We start from the raw sequence: 13,532 nt of genomic DNA on the forward strand, positions 1-13,532 counted from the left end.
CTTTACATTGTGGGTGTTGTTACTTAAATCCAAGGATGCTGATTGACTTCCAAGTTGATAAAACTATTTTTCCAAACTGTAGTAAGTGAATTATAAACTGGAAAATTGAATATTTTCATAGTAAGAGCATAGACAACCTGTTTACAACAATGGACATATTAATTTTTGTAATTAATGTAAAATTGTTGATATAAAATTGCCTTGTTTCTTGTATGTTTCAGTTTCATACATATTTGTACTTATATTTACATATTGCAAATGAGCTAGAGCCGATCCAATCTGATTTTGAATCAAAGGCAGGTTAAGTCAATGACAGGTGATGCATTTTTTTCCAATAAGATTTCTGTGGGCCGCACAGTGCACGCAGGCCACACAGCTAGGAGACCCCGGTTTGATTCCCCGCTCGGGCATCTCTGTGTGGCGTTTGCATGTTCTCGCTGTGCGTGGGTTTTCTCCGGGTACTCCGGTTTCCTCCCACATTCCAAAAACATGCTAGGTTAATTGGTGACTCCAAATTGTCCATAGGTATGAATGTGAGTATGAATGGTTGTTTGTCTATATGTGCCCTGTGATTGGCTTGCAACCAGTTCAGGGTAGTGATAGGCTCCAGCATGCCTGCAACACTCGTGAGGATAAGCGGTATAGAAAATGAATGCATGAATGTATGAATGAAAATTTCTGTCAACTAAATTATAACAGATTTGGGACGAGATCTTTTCCACTGTATTCGAATCTGTCCCCCTTGAATCATATGCCAAGCGTTGTCAGAGAACCTTAGAATTTAAATATTCTATCCCAAAACCCCCCAAAACTGGAGCACATTATTACAGGGTACAACAAATAGTGCGAGTTTCATCAGAGAGAAGTGTAAGCCAGTTTTTACCGTGCATCTCCAGAGTCGCTTGTGTGAGCGGATTGGAGAAGACATGTGTAATGTGTGTGAAAGGATGTCCTGTGGAGTGTGAGCCAGCCTGTTTTGTGCCAGCTCTCCTCCTGTCCTTTTACCCGCCATGTTTCCCCTCACCTTCTACGTTCTTCGGTTCTCCTAATGCCTCCCGTCTGGCCTTCACATCGAAAAATGTGAACTCTTTGCCCGACATGTCCGTCAAGTGCAAACACGCACACTTTCAATCTGTCTCCCCAGCTTTCCATCTTTTTGCCCTTCTTCTCCCTCATCCTCAGTCAATTATACAGATGTCTAATGCGTTCTCCCTGCTGTAGGGAGCGGACAGAGCATCTATCATACTTGGGGGGGGGGGGGGGGGGTGCTGCTGATGATGAGGATGGGGGGCACGAGCAGAACACTCATTCCACTGGGCTGGAAGGACGCCAGTCGACGGTGGATCAAATCTTGGCCCTCGGCCCAGCAGCAGGCTTCCACAACTCCCCTCCCCATAGATCTGGGCCACTTCCATGTGGGCCAGCAGCAGGCAGCCTTTTTATTTTTTTTTTTGCTGGTGTTTAATCAGTTGTTTGTTCTTGCGAGCATGCTGCCGATGAGCACTGAAGGAAATAGAGTGGAGAAAACACATCAGTGGTACCAGCAGGTCCTCCGTCGTGTTAAAGGTGATGCTTGCCAGTCGGACCTCTGGAGATCAGGAGATGAGATACAGGGGACATACAGGCATTGGGTATTAGTTAGGGTATGCATGCTCTTCCATCCTTCCCGGCCATTATATGTTGGACCTCCTAGTCATAGAGATTTCCAAATAAATAGAACTGGCTGGAGAAAATAGATGGTGAAAGTTCATCTTTCCTCTGCTGAAGCAGAATGAGAGCATTGCTCTTGGCTTTGGACCATCTCTCTTTCAACCCAAAGGGATTGTTTCTCTGAATGTTTTTCCATATGTCTTATTCATCGTGTCATTATCACTACAGACTTAAGTCCTGCTCAAATGTAAAGTCTACATCTTTATCCCTGTTCTTGTTTGCCCATTTTTAAAGGTTGCATATGATTTACATTTGTGTGTAAACGTTGACTATAATATCTGAGAATGTACTGCCTTATGTCAGTGGGTCTGCCAAGATCCCGAATCCCACTTCTGCAACACCACGTCATCTCCCACTGTCCTTTCAGCTCTAGAGGTGTCCTATCTGGTCTGAGTGGTGTATGTCCCGCGGAGTCTTTGAGCATGAACTGATGAAGCCTGCTCAACTGAGAGGCAAAACGTCTTCTAAGACAACCTGAGAAATCCAGTTACGATCAATTTAATGCCCTAAGAATATTTCAATATTCACAGACACATTTGAAAATGTATTTCTCAAAATTTTTAAGAGCAAGAACAACAGGCGAAATAGGAGTCCACTATGTTAACGTAACACGTTGCTCAGCTACACAATAGCATACAAAACATACCAGGCATCCTGAATAGGCTTAGTTAACATAACAAGCCAGTGAGTTCAACAATTAAACAGTAAACAAATACACCAAGCTCCCGATCTCATACCTCATCACTGAATTCTTCATCCTATGTGTTCAAGACCCGGTTCATGACAGTCAGGGTGAATTAACATTTGCCAAGCAATTGTGAGTTTTGATTTTTTTGAGACATTTTTGGGGGGAGGGCAGAGAGTGTATTGTGCCTATGGCCACGCTCCTTTGTGACATCACAAAGGAACAGTTTTGTAACGCCCTCTAAAACTAAGCTTTGTGAGCCATCCCAAACTTCTTTCAGGGCTCACTTCCAAATGAGCAAACCTCATATCTGAAACTTTGGCATCATTTAACACAAGAATACAACATTTTAACTACATGTATCGTTCAGAAAAGCGGAAAAAGCACAATAGGTCCCCTTTAATATATTTGGTGTACTTGGTATACTATAGGCTTCAAAACTACAGCATAAATATATAACAATAATGATGATTTGCCAATAGTAAATACATTGAATGCCTTAAATTTGTAAGTAAGACTTCAACTGCTCCCTGTGGGCACAGAAAGATTATTTTGTTGAGCTGTACTCAATGACACATCGGCACCCCATAATACAATTCCTCCTGTGCCATACTGCAAACAAGCTGAGATAGAGAAAATGTTGGGGTGAGTTCAGGTCAGTTGAGTGGAAGACTGCAAAGCTTTTTGTCAGACAACGCACCATTTCTGAGCCAGAAAGAGGGAATACAGCAGAAAATAAAATGCGTATAAATCTCACCTCGTCAATACCTCAGCCAAGTCGCAGGAGCTGCGAGAGGTAAGAGGGAGTTCATAATCAAAACCGACTCAATATTTCATCACTTTGCTGAGACATTTTTGCCTGTCTGGGCCAATTTTGCTGACAGGAAACTGAAGCCTTCAGAGTTGAGAGGGCAGCATTCACAAGTAACTTTTTTTTTTTTCACACGGAACACTGTCAGCCTTTAGGGACCTGTGATTCTTCAAGCATATGTTTTTAAACTTGTGCAGGGTGGCTCAATTTCAGTGGAACCTCCAAAGTTAATGTCCCGAAAGTCATACAATTTGGAGTTCAATGAAAATATCCAATATTTTAAACTAACATCTAAAAGATTAACTCTATGGTGTTTTTATTTGTGTTTGTTGTGCTTTTTTGTGATATGATAACCATAAAACCAGAAATGAAATTCTTATCCATACTGTAGTCTACATTCTAACTGGTTAAAGGTTAACAAGTGAAAGACTGGATGTTGCGTGTCTGTGTGGGTGAATATCGGAGTGTGAAATCAATACACATGCACACTTTACCTTGGCCTGATGGCAACATCGGTGCCGTAGGCTGATTGTCGAGGTGGAAAAAGGTTGTGTGCTTGATAATGATGGTGCTGTTGAGACACACCATGCTGGAGGTGGACACAAGTCTGTGATGAGAGTGAAATAACGATCCTGGCATCCCGGCGGTTTAGTTACCCCATAACCTCTGCCTACAACGACTCGACTAATCTTGTGTGTATGTGTCTGCATGTCTGTTCACAGCCTTTAGAACTGCACTGGAAGTGCGCAGGGAGATGGCAATTCCCATCTGCCTGTCTGACCCGCAGGTTCGCTGCAGTACTTCTGCCTGACCAGCTGTAAAATTAGGAGCAAACAAGGTGCTCTTTAAAAACAAGGGCTGCTATCCTAAGCAAGCGCCTCTGCAGGGTGAATAATTTATAGTAAAAACATCAGTCACAAAAAAACTAAAACTATGCCCAGGGCTTTGAAGACACGATGGTGTGCTGAGCCGGTGGCGACTTGTTATAAAATGTATTGACGTGAATGATGTTGCTGTATTACAGCAATGTTTGGCAGAATTTTTCAAGATGTTGCATAAAAAGTGAAGCACTGTGTCTGGTTTTTTTTTTTTTCCCCCTGGAAATTAGTGTTAAAACCTCACATTCTGCCACCTTACGGTCCACAAACAATAGTTTGCCTATAGCTTTATTTAGCAAAAATTTCAAGGTATTAAAACAGTCAGAGACTATGTTCTGGGCAATCGATCAATTGCATTATTCAGGTTGTCTTAGAAGACGTTTTAACCCTAGAATACAATTACCTAGATGGATAAGAATATTCACAGGCACATACAAAAAATATTATTTTTAGGTATTATTAAAATTCAGTTATTAATTTATTTGTGAGTAAGTTGTTTGTTTTGTAGTAACAGTTTTATTTTTGCCACATATTGAAAAAAGATATGTATTCGTTTATTAGACCTTTTGAAATAATCATAATCACAAAATGTTCCTTTTATCCTTAAACAAATGATTATTAATGCAATATTATTATGTATTTTTTATTTATGTATTTTTTATGTATTTTTTTATTTAGTTGATATTTATTGAGGCATGTACAATTATTTTAATTATTATTTTATTTTAATTATTTGTTGTTGCTATGTAATAATAATATAAATATACATTAAATATGTATGTTAATATCATATATTCATTTGTGTATTTGCTGGAATATTTTGTAAACAAAATCATCCTAATTCTTAACAGAACGTGTTCTTTACAGGTAGGTTCACACTGAATGTATAAATGTTGCACGTTTTTAACAATTTAAAATTGTACAAGCAAAAACAAACGCAGTGATTGGTGCAACCTCATGCTGCCATCGGCTTCTTTACTTTGGTCTCCTTTTCAAGCACATGGCACAGACTTTGTAGAATAACCGAGAAAGTAAATCAGTTCTTATTTTTCCTCTCTGGAGAATGCACTTGGACCAGACAGAGGGAACATCTTACAACAATCCCTCTTTGTCCCGAAGACGGCTTTGCTACTTGTAAATGGATGAGGTTTGACTCAGCAAAAGAACAATTGCAGTAAGATCACGAAGCTTTGGCTTTGAGTCCAAACATGAATCATGCATGAAGTATAAAACCATCCATTGTGGCTTACGCTACATGAGTTAGTGTTGCAGCGTGCGAATGCTATATGAAGCTTTCAGTGGCCCACTAAAATAGGTCAATAGATTGTGTACATCTAATCTCTGATCAGATGGTGTTCTCATCCAGGGCTATTAATGTGCTGATCCACTAATTGGGTGAGCTTGCTCTCTTAATGCAATGGCCTTCTAAATGTGTCCATCCCAGTAATTTAATAATGGCCATTTCATGCTACTCTGACTTTCCAAACAGCTTGCTCGGGGCAGCTACAGGGACTGGTTATTGATTGGAACTCTTGGGCCCGCCTGGGTGAGAGAGGCTGAGCAGCCTGCTTCCCAGAGTCCAGATGCAGCCTTCTGCTTCCCTCCAGCCTCTCCACATGCTGCTCATAAACACACAAACAAGTATCGGCACACAAAAGAACAAGTGGATACATAAACTATTGCTGGTGCTTTAAAGAAAACCCAAATAAAATGTAGTGGGGATGTCACAGCAGGCTAAAATAAAGACACAGGCCCACTTCATCAGTTATCTCATTGTGTATGTCTGTGTATAGTCACTAGGCCCTGGTCGCCTGTGTGCGAGGAGTAATGAGGAGCTGGCCGAGGAGGAGAGATAAGCAGAAGAGTGATGGGGGTCAGGCCGCAGAGTAGCTGGCAGCCCTTACGGACCTCACACGCCCCCTCCCTCCCCACCATCCCCCCACTCTGACAGGCTGTCCAGGACACAGTTTGTTTGCACAAGGTGATAAATAATTTGGCCTGCACTGACATGGATTAATGTGGCCCTTAGCCCCCTTTTCCTCCCTCGCTGTTTGGTCACAGAAATGTTTGGTCCTTACGACTGGCTAGAGCTTCATTGCTGAGATGTGAGCAAGCTTATCAGGGTCCAGGGCTTAGTCTACATGTACATAGATTCCGTTTAAAAACATATACCTTCATGCGCTCAGAGTGAAAATGATCTATGTGGACACACAGAAGGGCTTAAAACATGAAATCACATTTGTCGGCTGTCAAGTGTATTTTGACCAATCAGAAACCGGAAAAAGCCTGAATATTTCTCATTGTATTGATACTGGAGGCATGCTTTTCACAGAGGGTTTCGGTCCGGGATCGCTAGCCAATGGCAGTAATTGAGACGCCCATAAAAATGTCTACTTTCAAATCACGGTTTCCTGCCCCTTGAAACCCTCCTGCTTGATTGACATTGACATTCTCCTCCAATTTCATATCAACATTTGCAATTAATTGTGTGTGTATGTGTTCCATGAGGCATATTTTTAGGTGCGGAACATTCTTCTCTTAACAACCCTTGGTGAGTCTGCTTCCTCTTTGGAAATATATTTGGAATAAAAAGCCACAAAACAAATGCACAATCATTTGGTTCATGTATAGGTCTTGCTGATGTCATGCACAACAACAGCGTTTACATTTTGCACCACTTTGCACAACATATTGTACAATCCAAACTGCAAAAGCCCTGGGCGAGACCCTAATTTCATTCATATATTTTTTAATTTTGTAGCTCTTGTATTATAATGACATTCTCCTCCAATTTCAGATCAACATTTGCAATTAATTGTGTGTGTATGTGTTCCATGAGGCATATTTTTAGGTGCGCAACATTCTTCTCTTAACAACCCTTGGTGAGTCTGCTTCCTCTTTTGAAATATATTTGGAATAAAAAGCCACAAAACAAATGCACCAATCATTTGGTTCATGTATAGGTCTTGCTGATGTCATGCACAACAGCAACGCTTACATTTTGCACAACTTTGCACAACATATTGTAGAATCCAAACTGCAAAAGCCCTGGGCGAGACCCTAATTTCATTCATATATTTTTTTTTTATTTTGTAGCTCTTGTATTATAATGACCATCTTCTCCAATTAGCACTTAATATTTTTTTTTTCATATGCATTTAAAGCCACTGAAATAAAGTAAGAACAAGACAATGCCTTAAAAGCCATAAAGGGACAAGTAATTACTGTAATGAGAATAAACTTTGCATTCAGTCCAAGTTTCTTGTAAAAACACATTCACAGGCGCCCAACAAAAGTGTGTTTGCCCATAATGGCCATACGCTGATGTATGAATATATGATTAAATGCTTGCATCATAAATACAGCTGTAAGCCGGTGGTGACGGCGTCGGGTTTATGAGATGTCTGTTAATAATGCTTACTAATTTGAAGTAATTGGGATAATTGGATGGTTCTATATGGTGTACCGATGGAAATCTTTTGCAGCTCTTTTTCGTCCGAATTTGTCGAAAGTTCTCTCTCACTCTGGGGCAAAACTTGACTCTTGCTTCGCCAACACGCTCAAGCAACTCTGCAAATTAAAGGGTGGTTTCGCTCCTTTTCCTTTTTTTTGTCTTCACTGGGGTGTTTCTTTTCAAACTACATTATTAGTGGCTCTTTAAAATATCTAAGATGTTTCTTGTTTCAATAATTAAACAGTGCACAGCTAAGGGCTCTCATAACTCTTAATGTGCATGCCCTATGGCCTTTATCTTTGATCTTTCATGCTAGTCGGAGAGCTTTTGCATAATTTTCACCATAACGAGAAACACTTGAGCTGCCATATCCTTCCTCCCGTCCTCCCACATGCTCTCCCCACTCTCTGTTGTGCTCGTACAGTAAAGAGGGTAATGTTTTCCGAGGCGAGACCGGTGTAGGAAGCTCAGTGCAGCGGGACATAGACTCTGACTCTGTATGTACAGACAGTTGTGTTTGCATCGCCGAGTAGCTTGAGTGGGAAGATATCTGACTCTGTTGTTGAGGACAGTTTGTACTTTGGTAGTTCAAAGTGTTGAGGACTGTAACTACAGTACTAGCCCCTATCACACTGCCTGTAATAGCTAGCATTTTTCTGCCTTTTCCCCCCGCAAAACATTAATTTCTCCCACCCTGTTGTTTTGAAAGCAATTGTCACTGTCCAACAATGCCACACGAGACACTGGTTATGATGGCTACTTATCTGATTGGCACGGGCGGGACATAGCCATGGATTGCCCATAAGTCATAGACCTCTAAAACAAAATGTTCCAGAACATTTTGAGCACAAGGGGCGCACAAATATCATTGACAATAATGTAAAAAATTAGGACCCCCCACGGGGTCTTGTTATAGTTCCGCTTAAAAGAAGTGACTGTGCACTGCCGTAACAATGCATACCGAAACTTGGTACCATAATGGCACCTCTGCCATTAGTAGTAGTAACCAGGCCAAAAAACTAAGTGCCCTGAAGCAGGCGCGTAATTTGCACAGTAGGTACGGGGGTCATGACCCAGTCAATGACAACAGTCAATCTACGTCCCTACCCTTACCTATGATCATGAACTTTGGGTAGTGACTGAAAGGACAAGATCGCGGGTACAGCGATAGGGTGAGAAGCACAGTCATCTGGGAGGAACTCTCTACATTGAGACGAGCTAGATGAGGTGGCTTGGTCATCTTGTCAGGATGCCTCCTGGACGCCTTCCTGGGAAGATGTTCAGGGCACATCCGACTGGCAGGGGGTCTCGGGGAAGACCCAAGACACTGGGTCTGGGAATGCTTAGGGATCCCCCAAGAGGAATTGGACAAAGGGAAGTCTGAGAGGGAAGTCTTGGCTTCTCTGCTGAAGCTGCTGCCGACTCTGGATAAGCTGAGGATGTATGGATAGATGGATGCTCAAATTGCAAAACAGCAGACTTCTGTACTGCTGCTGTTTTTGCTGGATAATATGTAAACAATAACCAACCCTCATTTTGCCTCATTAGCATGGCAGCATAAAAACTGTAGTGGCAAGTTCAATGGATAACCTTTCTGATTCAGCTATAAACACAAGTGAGGATTTGGTTTTGGTAAAAAGCAACAAAGCAGATTTTTTTAATGTCATCGGCGATCATTACACACAACCACGACACAGAACATGAGCATTTTATAGCACCTATTGGGTCTCCAATATACTAATTTATAGCACATGCGTCCGTAAACCCTTAACAGCATCCCTACTGACCTTCACAGATGGACTCAGAGAAAATTGATCAAATGGCACCTATATGTCATTTAGGAAAATCAAGACCATGTATACTGAAAATGAATGCAAAATATAATATAGTGCTCAAAAAAAAACATAAAATCAAGGCCAATTATGGGCAAATTTATGTGCAGTGTAGGCCCAGCTACACTACGTAGCTAGTGTTCAGTGAATGTAAACACACTGATATCAGCTATGGGCCCTTTGAAAATACATGTAAACATTCCAAATGTTGCAAATAGACCCTGAAATGGAATAAGTAACATCTTACAATCACCCACAAATATATATTCATATCTGTTCCTGCAAAAAATTAACAAAAAAATTACATGGGCTAATATATCTACATCTATAATCCTGACATTCTTGCAATTTGTAAATTTGCAGGAAAAACATACAAATGCTCATATTCCTTGCTGCGATGTGCTTCATTAATTTACCATCTGTTTGCTGTTTGATGCACACAGTTACTATAAAAGGATGAATCTATGGGTTTATAACTGGCAAGAGCTTAATATTAAATGGGTGATGCGCTCCAATAATATGTGTTCATGTGACATCCAGAAACTCCAGCCATGTTCTTAAATATACTTTTTTATAGCAATAGCAAATGTATAAACATTATTAGTACAATCACAGCTTGACATCATTGTTGCATCCCAAGGTTTTGTCTTTATCCCTGTGTCTTTCTCTCCGTGGCAGAGCATTTACGATGAACTGGCTGGTGCTTGGAACAGCAGGCCCACACAGACCAAAGCACTGGCGATGGTGGATTAGTCTGTTGAATAATTCAAAGGCAAATTCCCCATTGAAATGTGTAAAAAGGTCCCTTGCTGGGTTTAAAAACAGAGAGTACAGTTGGAACTGACAACAAAGGTTCAACTTCAAATAAAAGCCCCATCACTTTAGCTCATTTGCATTGCAAGTAATCCATTTTAACATTAGACTTTTGTTGTGACTTTGTGGCCTAAAGCAATTAATTGTGTTTTTTCTAAAAAAAATTTATCTGGTGATTGTCTGCGGGTCTTATGTTGCTCACTGCTACCACTCACATGGCATGCTATTAATACCATGGGGTGCTTTGAGAATTCATTTTTTCGCTTGTGTTTCACAAAAATTTACATTGACTCTTGTTCAAATAAAACAAGACCTTGCTATGTTATGTAGTATGATGCAACACTGAGCCAATATCTCTAAAATAGCACCGGAGAACCTGTTCAGTTTGCACATTTAAACAGACATCAACCCAAAACATTCATTTACTCCCTGTGCATGCATGTTTTTTTTTTTTTTTTTCTCCGGGTTCTCTGGCTTCCTTCATTCATCCCAAAAACATACATGTTCGGTTAATTGGCATGGCATTGAACTGAAAGCAACTGGACTGTTCATGTTGTCATCCGAGCAGGCTTTATTAGTTCAAGTTAAATGACTCAGTGGGACAAATACTAGTCTGACTAGCTAGGACAAGGCAACCTATAATTTGGAAAGCTGCACATTTCTATGTGGCACAAACATCCATACAAGAACAAAGCAAAGTACAAAGTACAAACTCTGCATCTCTGGAATTTTAAAATTGGGTTCATTCAGCATGTCCCACATGAAGGCAGCATGAAGGAAACACTAAGGATCAACAAAGTAGATTGTTTGAACATCATGGTTTAGGGGCAGGATACAAAAGCTAGGTCAGAGGTTTCAGCTTTCAGGTTCCACTCTGAGGAACTGGAAAACCACAGGCACAGTTCTAGTTAATTCCCAGAGTGGTAGGCCAAACAAAATCAAAGATAAGCAGAGGCGAAGGATGGTGAGAACAGTCAAACTCAACCCACAGACCACCTCTAAAGACCTAAAACATGATCTTGCTGCAGATGGTGTCACTGTGCATCGTTCAACTATTCAGCTATTCTGGGAGAGTCATGCGGAAGAAGCCTTTTCTCCGCACCTGCCACAAACAGAGTCAATTGAGGTATGCTAAAGCACATTTGGATAAGCCAGGTTCATTTTAGAATAAGGTGCTGTGCACTGATGAAGGTAAAATTTAGTTATTTGGACATAATTGGCAGTATGCATGGCGGGTGAAGAACACAGCATTCCAAGACAAACACTTGCTACCCACAGTAACATTTGGTGGTGGTTCCATCATGTAAGTAACTTTAGATACAAACCAAAAAAGAGGCAAGCTGAATAATTCCTAATAATGAGGAGGAATTGTGAAAAACGCCCAGCCATTTTCAACTTCCCAATTGTACTGTGTACATGAATAAAGCACCCCTGAGCACCTCTGTGACTCCCACTTGTATATATGGTAAAAATTTATTATCCATAATGGATACTCTTTTTTTTTTTTAGTATCGGGCTCATCCATACTTCTCATAAATCCATGTTAATTTCATAACTTACCCATTAAAGACCCGCCCATTTCCTGGTTAACCATGCTCACTTTCAGTCCAGAGTACATATACAGATCATTTAGATGGGTCAGCTGATACAGATACAGACCGTGGTGTATCCCAAATAAGTAGCATGTGAACATGTATGCTGACGTGCCCTTTATTTCGCAGAGTGACATTACTTGAAAGGTTTTATCCTCTTTGGAGAAACGACATTGCAACACCTGCTAACACGTCCCCCACAGGAAAAGTAAATCTACTAGACCAACAGCAAGATGCAGCTATAGTATGAAATGCTATACACCCCAGAGAGTTGTTTGTGTGTATAACAGATGTGTGGGGAAGGTTGTGTACCTTTTATAAGGACAAACGACAGAAATCGAGTACTTTAACAGAAAGCCTAATGATCCTTATTTCTTCGCCGTGCCTGCCAACTGCCCTCTGCTTGTTTCTGTGTTATATCACAGCGTGATACTTGGGAAGACACACATTTCTGGGCAGAACATAACTTAAAGGAAACCTACATTTTCTGGGAATTTTGCCCATCTGCCGCAATCTTTATTACCTCACCTACTGTATGTCTTTCTCTTTTCTGTGCATTCTAAAGATACACAAACAGCCAAAAAAAAAGAGAGAGAGAAAGTGAGGAACACTTGTTCCACCTATAAAGCCATATGAAAAAAATCCAAAAAGCACTCCATTTATAAATAATGTCACATGCATATGGATCAAGCTACAGCAACACTGTTATTATTATTATTAAACGCTGCTTAATGCCGTACACCACACACTCACCCGCAGCGCGTCAGTACAGAGTTCAGAATGCCTCAGACCATTACTGAAAGGTAAAACTACATATTGGAGCTGCCACTACTGCTACTGTGTTTTTATTTCTGACTTTGGAAAAGGTAACGCTAGGTGTAGCCTGTTGAAAAAATGTAGTTTTCCTTCAAGTGAGGCCTATTCAGTGTACCTAGAGACCACAAACGGCCTTTGAACACCTCTGAGTAACATATAGTACAAGGACCTTTATGTCCGTTACGGCCATAATATTGGCAGACATGGCATCATTTCTTATAGATATATGCAAAAGTGCTAAATATAGACGTATGTGTTGAGCAGCGGCCGCACCATCAAAGCATCATACTCTTCATGCCAGTGGTGGAGTTCAATAAGCTGAGGAGATGAAAGCTAATGAAAGGCAAACATGAGGGGGGAAGAGAAGGAGGAAAACGTGTTTGAGGGAGGGGATCGGAGACGACGGGAGATGTTGTCTGGTGTGGTCCAATCAAGCCACAGGATATAAGAGCAGTCAGTAGAAGAACATGAAAGGGGGATCTTGCCATGGAGGCAGTGTGGTCTTAAGCACAACTTTGCAATGCCTTTTTGTTTCTGTTTGCGTGCCTAAGTGTGCCAGTGAGAGAGGGCTTGCTCGTGCCAAGTTGTCCCATTCATTTATGTTCTGTAACAGTAAATCTATAGCCAGCAACACATGCCTACTGTCCTCATGGCTGCACATTATGTCGTAGCAGCTTCCCACAGAGTCTCATGGGTGCAGTACACTATGTTCCAATCAAGCCGGCTTAGATCATATAGTGTACCCATCAGCTATACTGCAGCAACTGTATGCCATGACGGTGTCGGCAAATCAGCGAAACATGAGGGAAGAACAGACTCATTTGATTAGCATATTGCCATTACATCTCCGTCTTTATTGAAGGCAGCATGCAGTGTAATTGTACATCTACTTTCTATGCTACATCACAACATGAGACAACCTCTGGTACATTGTGACAGGC

The sequence above is a fragment of the Doryrhamphus excisus genome, linkage group LG14 (genome assembly GCF_037039965.1).
Source record: "Doryrhamphus excisus strain RoL-2023G ecotype Guam linkage group LG14, RoL_Dexc_Guam_v1.1, whole genome shotgun sequence".
NCBI classification, from domain to species: Eukaryota; Metazoa; Chordata; class Actinopteri; order Syngnathiformes; family Syngnathidae; genus Doryrhamphus; species Doryrhamphus excisus.